Here is a 13,583-nt window from a genome sequence, read left to right as displayed (position 1 = left end):
AATTTAGAGGCCTTCATATCTCCAATCTGGGTCGTTTTACCAGCTTGATTGGGCTTATTTTCTGTACTTCAGCATGGCTCACGTTGTGATCTGTGGGCTCCAGGGAGAGGAGAGATGAGAGTTTGTGTTTGTTTATTTAGGAAGGATTGCACTCTTTGGATAAACACCATTCCAGGACGAAACCCAAAGTGCAGATTGGCTCAGATGTATATTTTGATGCAAAGGTTATGCTCTACTTTATTGCAAAACTTGGGTTCACATCTGAAGCTGAGATGAGACACTGAGCACTGAAACATCCCATTAGCTTGAGCTGAAGCTGAATTTGGCCTGGGCTGTGCTGTGCCTCAGGTGCCCCAGTGCCTCAGTCTGAGCAGTGCTCAGGGGCTGCTCTTTGCAGCTCTTTGCAGCTCTGGACTCTCTCACAGCAGCTGCCCAGGCAGCCTTACTGTTGTTGTTCTCACAGCTTTCTTTCATTGTTCCCGTGGCCGTGCACCTGCAAACCCTGATAATTTTATATGGCAGGTTCTCATGGGAAGCCATTACCACTGGTGTGAAAGTCAGCCCTTTCCCCCAACCTTTTCATACCTCGTTTTGGAGGTGCTAGCTTGTGTCGGAGACAACTGAAACAACAAAGCAGTGCTTGTACACTCCATACTATTAAATGGTATTTTAAACACTGAAATATTAGCCAGTAACACGTGTGTACAGGAGGTTAAGGGCCAATGTGCAACAATTTCTCTAATTACTGTACTTAGCCGTAATCATGCCACAAAGAGGGAGTTTGGGTTGATCTTATTGGGAAAAAAAGCATATAATAAATAGTGGAGAAGCATGCAAGAAAAAAATCATCTTTCTCTTCATCCTCACCATTGCTGCACAGGAGAGACAGCCCAGAGGACACCTGGCTGGGGACCCCAGGGCTGCTCTTCCCTGCTGCCCACAGAGGAGTTTTCCCCTCTCCTTCTGTGTGTCCTCATGTGCAGACCCTGCTCACACCACTCGGAGTGTGGCTCAACATGCTGCATGCCCCAACAGTGTGAATAAGAATTATTCACAAAGAATTATTATTCACAAATAAAGTCACACATGGTGCTATAGCAGATAAATCACATTTCTTTGTTTTTCACTGCGTCTGCCTCACTCTTTTGGTGGAGCAACAATAGCTACACAAATTTTATGCCTTAAATAACACAAAATTTCAATGTAGATTTCAATATCTATAATAACAGGTATGTGGTTGATCATTTGATCATTACTTACACATACCTACCAGCCATTACAGTTTTACCTGCCATACTGCACCTTTTTTATAAAAATTGTGTAGCTGGGGATTTTTCTCAGTTGGAACAGCTGGGTGTCAAAAGCCAAACTGCCCAGCCAGTCTGTGTGAGCACCAGAAGTAGACACCTGCCCACTCATTTTTTGTCAGGCATGGCTTTAGTCACAGTTTCTGTGAAAATAAATACTATTGAAAATACATTTTCTCTTTTGCCACTGAGACAGTTGTGGACATTCTCATGAAGGAGGGCTACCCATCTTCTTCTTAGAACAGCAAAGGGAGCTGAAATTACTCTGAAAAAGCAACTTTATGTGGATCTGGAACATCTAGACGTGCACTGGCCTATTCACCCACATTTCATCTCCTTGACTGCTGTTGCTTGTAGAGAGATGAGCAAAGCCAGAAAAGTCACTCAACTTTTGCCTTTTGGGCAATCCCACTCTGCACATCTTCCTTAGAAAGCTTCAAAAGCAGCTGTTTTCACAACCTGAGTGTTAACAGAGTTGGCTGCTGTGATGCAGTTACCAGGTGGCTCTGTCAGACCCAAACCTTGGCCTCCTGTGCAGGCACAGAATGGGGGAAGAAAAAGGAGAAAAAGTGTAAGACAGTGGTAGTTTTAGAGTCTCCTTCCTCAGCTTGCAAACTGGAGATAGGAGTAGACAAGCTTTGTGGTGGTGTGGAGAAATCAATACACTTTCATTGATTCTTGTAGCTGCAGAACTCTCACCCAAGCACAGGCACAGGGGTGAGTACATGACTGTCCTGCCACACCACTCGTGTGCTCCTCAGAAATCTGCTCTTGTCTCCACCAGGGATGGAGCCTGCTCTGTGGTGTGACTGCAGCAACAGCAGCTGACCCAGGATCCTGCAAATTATCCCCTGCACAGGCCAGAAACTCCAACAAAGCCAGTGGCAGCTACAGCTGAAGGCAGCACTTCCCTTAAGGAAAATACTGCCTTTGCAAAAGACTATTTTCAAACAATTACACAAAGTCTAACGAAACAATTCATTGTTTTCCAAAAGAGAAAAGCTCACAAAGTTACATATGAAGAATGACACAGAAATAGAAATATCAGAACAAAACAGCTTGGAAAACCAGCTAAGAAGTTGCATAGTCAGAACAGAATGTAATTTAGAACTTGGAACGAGCATATAGTTTTGAAACAAAAGGAATTGGAAACAAATTACAAAAATTTGCGTATGAAAAATAATTGAAGCAGACTTGTGAGGGTTACAGTTTGCATTTTTGCAAATCCTCTAAAAACATCAGTGAGAGTCTTTTGGGGTAGTTTTGATTTTGCAGAAACATTAATTTCCTTAATTGGCATTTTCAGCTTCTGTTAGAAGAATTCTGACCTGCTCAGCTCTACTGAGAATCTGTTCATTAGCAAAGTGTGAGGGTCTGTCACCATTTTCAGTTGCTGCAAAGCTGTCAGATGGTGTGAAACTACTGGAAGGTCCTTTTGCTGTTATGGCCCACCTTTGCAGGTGACATTTTATAGCAGATTTGATTGTGCCACGATGGACCTGACCTTTATGTCGTTTCTTTTCTTCCCGTTTCTTCAGCAGAGTCCATTAGCTCTTGATCCAAATTCCTTCAACTCTTCTCTTTGTGTTACTTTCCACTTCCATTCCCAGGCTGCACCGCCTAGCACCCTATACCTGCTTTTGATGTCACCAAACAGGGGCAACGACAATAAAGTTATTTCCCTTTACAAGTCAAACCTGGAAGGTCTCTCTGTTGTTGTTCATTCTGTTTCCATTGCTGGTGTAAGTGTCCTTGTTGTTTTTCCCACTAGTGAAGAAAGGGCAAGTGTCATAATCACTGAAGCAAAGACTTTGCTTTGAAGCTGTATTGATTTTTCCTTTTCCCTTCTGAAGCTTTGCCAGGCTCCATAAAAGCCTGTCTCTTGTTCAGAAGCTCTTTGGACTGAGAGACAACAGGGGCAGCAGAGCCAGCAGGGCACAGTGGGAAGTTAGGGCATCTGCTGGGGAATGACAATCATGACAGCAGCAAGGGAAAGAAAGAGGTCATTTTATTTTTAACTGTACTCTGACAATGGTTGTGGATCGGAACAAAGCCAAACGGGAAGCGCAGCTTTAATTCCAATTTGTGATTCCTCCTTGCCCAAGCCTCAATATGAACATTTTTCTGGGGTCAAGTTGTTGACAGCAAGACACTGAGAACACTTAAGTGACAGCTTGGCTAGAGGCTTAACCACAAAGGTGACAACAGCAGGACATTGTGGCACAGTGCTGTACGGATGTGAGCCTTACCCTGGAGCAGCAGCAGGATCACATGGACTCGCACAGGACTCCTGAATGAAGGTCCAGGGCTACCACAGGACTCTTGTCCAAGAGATCTGAAATACTGTTTAGATATAGCTTATGCAAAGGAGAAATATCCAACAGAGTTTATTCCACTCACAAGTACAGCAAGGACCCAAAATGACTCTCTCCTGCTACTCTGTGTTTTGTAGGTTCCTTGCAGCCTGTGACCACATGCACTTTATCATCTGTGCTTTGGGGAGTCTCTCACTCTTAGCACAAAGATAGGTGCTGGCTTTTAGCCTTAATTAAAGGTGGTGTCTCCCAGTGCCTCCACCACTTTTCCAATACATTTAATTCGTGCTGACTCAGAGGGAAGAATGTCACTTATTAAAACATCGATGCCACTTCTTGCCATGCTTCTGTATTTCTTGGAGCTGTCAGGCTGGGAGAGCTGGTCTTCCAAAGCTCATTAGATAAACAGCTGCTGCTGGAGCTGCAAGTAAAATTACAGCAGCTGTCTTTTGCAGAGTAGGTCAAGTAATAAGTATAGTAATTTTCTACAGTTCTTGGTTTTTTTGTTTTTTTTTTTTTTTTTTTTTTTTTTTTGTAAAATTAGTACCTACTGCCAGAAATTAAATAACAACAATAAGAGTTATTCTTACTGCTCATGAGTAAAGTCTCACACTGCCAGTCAGAAAGTTCTTTGAAACTTAAAAATCCATAAAATGGCTTCGAAATTCTCAGCTATTTTGAGAATTCTGCATATGAGACAGCTGGAAATGAGACTTTTTTTTTAAACACCTCCAAAAAAAAACCTACTATCAACAGCAATGAGAGAGTTTTGTTGATTAAAGGATATTTTCCACTATTTATTTGTAAGGGAAGTGAATCATTAAGTGCTGTCTGAAAACCTTCTTCATACTAAACAGAAAGAAAATGTTTTGTGGTCTTTAGGGCTTACAGGAACAGCCTGAACACCCATCACCATCTATCTGTGCTGCAGATCAGCTCTGCTCCAGCTGCTGATGCCACTTGTCAGTGGACTTCAGGCTCCCCCCTCTGCAACAGCACCACTGCTGCTTTTCCTTCCCCTTCCAGCCAGCTCTGCCAGCCAGGGCAGTTCTGCAGCCTCTTTCTCCAAGGAGATGCAACATCTTAAAGCTGTGCCCCCCCTGCACAGGGGAAGGAAAGCATAACTGGTGCTGTTTGCCCTGTCAGGACCTCAGCACAGCAAGTAATGAATAGAAGGAAGCTGTCTGGGTGTCCTGGTTCAGCTTTGACTTTGCAGTTTCCTGCCATACCTTTTGGGGCCCGTCACGCTGTTGACTTCTGCACCTGTGTTACCCACCCAGTTCTCAGTGTACATTTGTTTTCATTATTCCTGCACCCTCCTGCTGTTTTTTCTGACAAGCTCAGGGTCTGAAAGCTGCTTTCCCAGACCTCTAAGTAACAACCCATCATCAGCTGTGCTGTGTACGGAAGGCTGCAGCTTGAATTTGTTTCCACAAAAGGCACATTACAAGACCTGCCTAATCAGCACTTACCTAAGTTTGCTCACACCAGACAGAGTCAATTTACAGACCCTGCCTGCTGTTGACCCTGCTGTCTGCTCTGGGTTGTTCTGGCCTGCCTCCACGTTCTGAAATTAAATGTTAGTATTTTTAATTGCTGGCTTTAACTCTTGCCTAATGGGGCACAAGCTCATGCTGTTACAGATCTGTCCAAGCTACGTGAGAGGGGCTGGGTGGAAAGGAGCTGGAGTGGAGATGCTGATAATGACAAAATGGGCCTGTGCCTTCCTGTCCCTCATCTGCCACTGAATGCAGATGAAAAAGGAGCAGCACCACTGTCCCCTTGGCACTGCTGCCCAGTTCACAGGCACCACCACAGGGCAGAAATCCAGGTTTTGGAACGTGATGCCTCACTGCAAGTTTAACCCAGAGCAGCCCTGAGGCTGCTTCTTGCTCGTGTTGGAGCTGAGCTGAGATTGTAGATTTATCTTGAGGGTAGGAAGCTCAGGCTTGCATGGGGTAAATGCTCAGTGCAGGCTAGAAATCATGATGGTTTATTGCTGTTCTTTCCTTTTTGTTGGTGAAAATGTGAAATAAAACTAGTTCTTTCAGAATAATAATTACAATGTAATTACAACATAATAATTACAATGTAACAATGTTGCAAAAAATTGAAAAATACAAGCTATTTTTCTGTATATTACTAAAGCGTATTACTAAATTGGACAAAGGAAAATGGGATTTTTCTATTTTGATTTATTCTAAATCAAGAAAGAAATGATTGGTAAAATTATTATAGCACTTCTTTCTCTTCGATTTTTAATGAGACTTTTCTTTCTTCTATGCAACTATCTATTGTTGATCCCGTCTTAAAAATAGTTTCCCATTATGGGAAAAATGTAGTCTATCCTACCCAGCTTGCTAGATGGGGTGTCAAAGGTTTGCAGTCTGCAAATTCCAAGTTCAGCTCCTTACACTATGATCAGTTTTCACCACCCACAACCAGGTTCTGACCAACACAGGCCCAGGCTGAACATCCATGAAAAAAAAAACAAAACTCAGCACCTACCTGAGGGGTTGTGGGCAGATCACAAAAATGATGAAGTCAGCTTCACAAGCTGATTTATGTCAGCTGTGAAGAAGCTGCAGATCTGCTCTACTTTGGAAACAAACAGCTGAAAATTTTAGCTACTGTCACCTGGTTTGCAGCAAAAGCACAGAAGGTCTGCTGTGAGCTAACAGCTGTGAGAGTGGAGGTCAACAGCAAGACAACAGTTCAGATTAAAATTTTAAGCTCAGAAAATGTTTGCTTGTTTTTTTCCTTATGACTTTTTCCAAGATTTAATTTGCTGTTTCTATTTCCTTCACACACCAGACCACAGATGTAGCTCCACTGCCATCATGGCAGTAATAAAAACATGAAATAAGCTATTTGGTTGCTCTCTCCTGTTGCAGAGATGCTTTCCAGTGCCAGTGCTGCCTTTTGATGGCCTTTCTTGGCTTTCCAGTGAGACTTTGGCAGTACCCAGAGAGCTGGAGGAGCTGTGGAAGCTGCAGTGTTTGTGGTGTAAAGCTGGATGGTTTTTTACACTGCCACAAGGCTTGTACAGAGCAGTTGCATTCCAATCACCAAGCTGGAGTGTGCAACAGCCTCACGACATCCCAGGGTTGTGTGTCACTAACATCAGCCAGGCAAAGACATTTTTACACTCAAAAGTTGAATAAAAATGTTCAAGATTTCTTGTTTCATTAGCATGTACCTATAGGAATGAAGATGGAGAAGAGAGTAGATATTAATGCAAATCTAATTGCAGAAGCTGTCTGAATGCCAGCAGGGAAATTCCTGTTGTCAAGGATGAAAGACAGGACATCTCCCATTTCCCAGAAGTGCTCTTCATTAATTTTGTGAAAGTCAAACAGCCAATATCCAGGTGAGTGCTCTGCACAAGCTCCTTTGCTCTCCTCCTCAGAAAATGCCACACAGAATGCAGGACTGAAGGTAAGGACACATAGGTAATGGTCAATATTGAAAAAGGTTATTTTCTGCTGATCACATGTGAACCATGTTTAATCATACCAACCCAAACACCTCTACTGCAAACCAAAGGCTGCTATGCCCAGTATCTGGATTAATGAGATGGCAACTTCTTGGCAAATTATTCAAATAAATGAGAGTTTGTTGGAGATCTTGGAATTGATGAGTCCAAGGAATGCTCACAGCTGTTATCTGAAATTCATAATTTTCAAGCTTTGAGTTCTAACCTCAGAAAGCAGCTTTGCAGAAGCCTTACAGATGAACAGGATGGACATGCACTTGGTGCTGATTGCACCACAGGAAGTCCCCTTCAGCTGGTCCTTTTCCTATTGATCTCTCCTCTAAATGGATGATGTTTAATAGCTTCATAAGCAATGAAGCCATCAATATCTGTCAGGATTTACACCTCTTTGACCTCAGCATGTGGCAAATATATTGCTATCAGCTTTATATGTTTTGTTCTGTTTGTTTTTAGCTTTTCGGTTAATTTGATTGCAACACACAGCGTGAGGCTCAGAGGTTTGAACAAATGCAGCCAAGGCATTCATGTAGCTGCTCTCCAAGACATAAGTGATCATATTCTGCATAGCTCTCTTAATAGCACTAATGATTTACAGGACAATCAGTTCTCTCTCTGATAAAGTAAGTTTACAATGATTTATATGTTGTAATGCTCTAAAGTATATTCTTATAAATCTTGTGGTCCTAAGTGCTTGTCACATGGATGTCAGAGACCACACACAAGTCTAAAAATACTCATGTAAACCCTTCTGCAAATGCTTGACATCAATGCAGCCATTGTATATCTTCATGCTCAACACAGGTTAAAATAGTGCCACTCAGTGTGACAGGGTAACTGGAGGCTGCTAAGCTGACAGGAATAATTTATTATGCTGCTTACAGCTAATAAAACCCCATGTGCTTTGGGGCAGTTTTTGAAAATACAACTCTCATCCTTTTCACATATGAACTCTTGCTGTTCCTATCATCTCTGGTAGTCCTTAGACAAAGGTTTGAAGCCTGCAAACACACTCAAAACTAGGAGAAAGTGGAATGTCTGACTGCATAAAATAAGGACTCCCTTGCACCAGAACAGGCAGCCAGTCTTTTTTGTTAAGTGCAGCTATTGTATGTTAAATGTGTCTAAACCCATGCTAACTTCTGAGGAGAATCAGCCCATTTGATCAAAGAAGCTCAAACTGGCAAAACACAGCAGTCTCACCAAGTGCTACAAGAAGCCCCATTTCTGCCGGTGTTCCAGACTGCTCAGTAGTGGTTTGATCTCCCAAATTCACTCCTCTGGGCTGGTGTTTTCCCTCCAGCTCCTCTTCCCTGCTCTCTCTCCCCTACGGCATTTCTCTGTTCTGCATTTCCACTTTACTTAACTCACTCCTAATGGGACTTGCCCCTTACAAAGCAATATCACAGGGAATGAAGCAATGTGGAATATTGCAATTATTGTAAACCTCATCACTGTGCCTGATCTTGGATGCATCTATCTAATTTTGGAGCTATTTGTAAAGATAAAATACATAAGAACAACTCCAGCCCATGTAACCATCCCAAGGCAGAATCTACTCTGAAAAGCATTCTGTGCTATAGGAGCCATCAGCAGCTTCCCCCAGTCATAGCTGTGCTTACTATCCTAAAGTTTCTACACTATAAAGTCTTTTAAGTGAGGATTTTTCATTACTTCATGCCATTCAGTTCTGATCACTGCTGGTTTGAGTTCCTCAGCCTGAGGCACACTGTAATAAAATAAAAAATGGTTATGAAAAGTTGTAATTCTGATCTATGCAACTGAAAAAAAAGATTGTTAATAACAGATGTATGTATAAATAACTGCTTGTGTCAGGCTTCAATAGTTAAGTGTACCTGAAAGACAAAAAGGATGGTAAATCTGTTCACCTCCTCTTGGTTCTCTCTTAGGCAGCAAGGAAAAACAGATAACTAGTAGATGATGATTTACCCAATATTAAAATTCCTACACTAGGCACCTAACACTGGTGGTTAAATTTAGGAAGGAAGAATTTCATGCTGATAACCTTCAACATCCAGCACAGACCTACAGCAGAAACACCTCCTACAATCGTACCCAAAACTTCAACCTGCTGCTTCGTTAAGAAGGGAAGCAAAGGGCTGTTCAAAGTTAAAAATGAATAGAAAATCGGGTTTGATGCTGCCCACCTGTATTTCATTCCTCCTGTAAGGAGAGGGGCCCATCTTTCTTAGGTGCAGCCACCAGAAATGTGGCTGTTTCCTGCAGGGGCTCAGCTCCATGGAACAGCTGTAGCACAGAGACAGGCACTGCAACAAAACCCACTTCAGAACAGAGGTCTGAGTGCCTGCACAGCCACAAAAATACAGGAGTCCTTGTCTGAAGTGTGGCCATGAGCTGCAAGGTGTTAATTTTTAAGCTTCTTAATCCAGGAAGCAGTTGAGTTTGTGAGCCTCTGCTCATGTCTGGAGGCACACACTTGCCTTAGCTCCAAGTTCCCTGTGAAATTGCACCTCTGGCATCTTTCAAAGGGAAAAATTGCCATCTGTGTGTGGTGGATAATTCAGTGATGGCTGTGAACTCCCTGGCAGCTGCCTGTCATTATTGACTGAAGGCATTCTTGTGCCTTGCCACAAGAGGCTGGCCTTGCCTGTGCTGGATGCTGGAGACACTGGAGCAGCCTGGATTTCCATTCCCACCCTGAACAGCAATCCTTGGAGCTGGGAGTTCATAAATTGATATCCCTGGATAGATATGTGACTACAAGAAAAACAAATTAAAGCAAAATTCCCCCCTGAAGGAACAGGAACACTGATAAAATTAAGTGAAGAAAACAGATTTAAATTATTTCAAATATTTGCATTTGTGTGAGACAGTAGAAGCGATGTGAGAGGGAATGAAGAACAAAATTGCACTTATCACACAAGAAATAATTTTTTAAAAATCTAACAAAACCTGTAAGGAAGCAAGAAAAAATAAATTCATAAATGAAAGAATTATGATGTATAAGTAAATGATGAATAAATTAGAGACAGCAAACTGCACCTAGTAATACTCCATACTGCAACAACTTGATAAATACCAGAGAGTTTCTAGTTTTAAAATAAAATCCCTAAGTTGAATTGTAGAATGGAGCCAGGACAAGTATGAATTCAACAGAGGGGAATTCACATTACAATACAGTCTAAATTCTAGTAACCAACAAGCCCTTTTAAACTTAAGACAAACTGTATTGTTGAAAAAGGATTACTTGTATTATTTTAAAAAACAACAACTCATATATAAATTTACTGTCAGTATTGTATTAAATTTTAGAAATGCTTCTTCTTCTGACAAGCACAGCAAAATTTGGGAGTGTTTTCATGCTTCTGTGGTGTATCGTAGAAATACAGCTGGGAGTACTTTTCCAGAGAAGTCTCTTTTCATGAATTTAACCCTGCTCTTTCCTCCTGGACAAGGCAAAAGGAAAATGCCCCAAAAGGCTCCTGGCTGCAGCAATTAAGTTTGTATCTTTTGCTGGCTTCTGGTCGGCCTTCAGAGAATCAAGTTACTCAAAACAGCCTATAAGAATAAACACCAAAACAAACCCAAAACCCAAATCCCAACTCCTGGCTTGTTATTTTTCTTCTATTACATTTTCTGCTCTTGAACAGTGGAGTCATGATTCATGAGAAGAAACCAGTAGTTCCTGTTATCTTCATCTTCTGTGGACAGCAGGGTACACTTATTCCAGTTAATAACTGGGGAGAGAAAAATACATTTATGGCAAATGGATGTTGTTAAAGAAAAAATGAGCACCTGGCTGGACAAGGGAATATCTACTAGTTGACCAAGAGGAATTTGTTTTGGTGTTATTTACCATAGTGATGGTCTCACTGTCCAATTTCATGAAATTCTCTAGACTTACCTCTATGCAAATAAGCAAAATTTATTCATTAGTTTGGCTGAAATATCACCACTACATAGGAGTAACCTTATGAGAAGTAGAAAAACCAACACTGTACAACCATATATTTGTCATCAATCAGTGAAATATTGCACAGCATTTTCTGAAAATGTGGTGTCAGATGAACCATAGATTATTTCTAGAACCTTTCATGTAGTCTTAATTGCTTAAAATAACTTCTGAAGTTGTTTCTACAACTGGATGAACAGGTACACTATACTCAGCCTCCCAAACTGCCTCCTCCGACGAGGTTCTGCCCCACTCCTCGTTTTATTCCAGGGAAAATTTATCAAGTGTATAAATCAAGTTCACGAGATCTGGCCCACAACTGCTTTGTAGTCCCAGAATTTCCTTTTCTATCCTTCAGGCCCAGTGGGTCCAGTCAGGTTCCCTGACTTCCTCACTAACTGAACAAAATCATTAGATGATTTTTTCCCCTTTTTTTGTATTTTTAATAATGCAATTTAAATTTTCAGCTCACTGAGTCTTTCACCAAACTCTTGTTAACTGAGCTCTGATATTACCACATCTGAGTGCCAGTGGTATCAACTTCCATTTGAAAAAAAAGTTGCTGGTTTTTATAGCTGCAAAGCAAAAAACCTGGATAGCCCTATAGGCTTAAAAACTCCTCTTTTTGGTGTGGTTTTGTTTTTTTAAAGGGCATCATTATAAAGCTCAGCTCACAGATGCTGTTGCCTGGTCTTGCTGACATCAGGAGGGGAAAATTCAGATGACAGAGAAAATCCAGCTATTTCTGTCCTGAATTTATAGCAACATGTGGCCCAGTTGTCTGTCTCTTCCCTTCCAGAATGGAGCAGAACAGAGCAGACTTCCAACTGCTGTAAAGTGTCATTGTGTCTTTGACATATGGGTCAACATATAGATTTGAGGATCAGGAAGAACTAGATGTTCCTTTCTATATAGATTTTAACATAAAAATTTCTACAGTGTGGTAGGGCTGCAAACTCTGGCACTGAGCTTTTCTTTGCATCCATGTAATTTCAAGGCTGTTGTTTTTTTTAATATAGAAGACTTTTTTCCCCCCACAATTTTGGCCTTACATGCAAATATCCATAAGCATATTCTAAAGTATGTTTTAAAGGCTGGTAGTGCTCATAAATCAAGATAATTGTACTTGTAATAATTTCTGTGAGTGGGTGTTCATGTGGATGAGGAGATTTGCAGAATTGGACAGTGAGATGAGCCATGCTGAACATTAAAGGTCCGGAGGCAGATCGATGGCTGGTGTAAATTGTCAGGGCTCCATTGATTCCAGTGGTCCCACGATAAACACAAATTCAGCTGGAGCTAAAAACATTCTCATCATCTTATCAGCTGCTCAGTGACAGTGGAGATTGCAGAAAGAGGGGCAGGCGTTGCCTCCACACCTTTGAGTGGTGCAAAAAGGTTAAAATTCCCTGGTTAGTCAGTGGTTTGAAATCTGCTTTATTGGCTGCATGTGGGTGTGCTTGTGGTGTCAGATGCATATAGACACAAGAAGGCATTTTCTGAGACAAAGACACGGCTTCTACTGCTGTGTGGTACTTTTATCTTCAAATGGAAACAAAATTAATTCCAAGAGACTGTATAAAATTTGCTTGTACAAATTCGTTGCAGTTCTATGAGGTTTTTCATTCATCCCAGTAGCAAAGGGACACGAAACTCAGGTTTTAATCCACAATTTACATACAAGACTTAAATCCTTTTTCAAAACTAAAGCTCATTACAGAAATTATGGTTTCCCAGGTGTACAAATTACTGAGAATTATAATATCAACAGAAAGGAACGAAGCCAGGTTGCATATAAAAATCTACACCTCCTAGGTGACTCTCAACAGGTTTTTTCCTAAACATTTTCCACCAGATAAAGTTCATTACCTTGTTCTAACCATTTCCCATTTCACAACGTTAAGATTTTACTGAACCTGTATATAAGAAATTAATTATACAATGGCATGAACAGAACCTAAGAGAAAAGGGACTTTGTGCCTGGCTGGTGATGAGCTCATCGATTCTGCTGCGAAGTTCTCTTGAACACCTTATCAAATGCTGCTGATTTCTGGGCTGCATACAAATGTACTGATGTGCCAGGATGAAATCAAATTAGAATGTTTAGAGTAAAAGCCCATTTGCCACGTTTCAAATTGTCCATATTTACTTGAAGGCCTCAGGAGGGCATCTTAATCTTATAGTGTTATTATTTCAAATAGAAAAAGAGATTTTTAATGTTATTGGGAGAAAGTCCATTAGCTTGCAGACTGGAGAAAAAAAAAAAAAGAAGCAGAACTGCTGCAACAGATATTTTGATATTTTGACAAGAGCTTTGAATGAAAAATAACAAAACCTCTGAAGGGAATTTCCCATTAATCTAATTTATTTGGAAGCACATTTTCACAATAATAATTAAATTATCTTACGTTCGCTTACATTAAAAAGCGACCATCTGTAACTGTTCAATACTAGAAAAAAAGGTGGGGGGAAAGGCCAATATTTTAAAGTAACATCACAGGGAAAAAGCAACAACTTCCAAACATCAAAGGAAT

This window comes from Zosterops lateralis, assembly GCF_965231275.1.
Source record: "Zosterops lateralis genome assembly, chromosome: 10".
NCBI classification, from domain to species: domain Eukaryota; kingdom Metazoa; phylum Chordata; class Aves; order Passeriformes; family Zosteropidae; genus Zosterops; species Zosterops lateralis.
Note: the sequence above shows the minus strand (reverse complement) of the source record.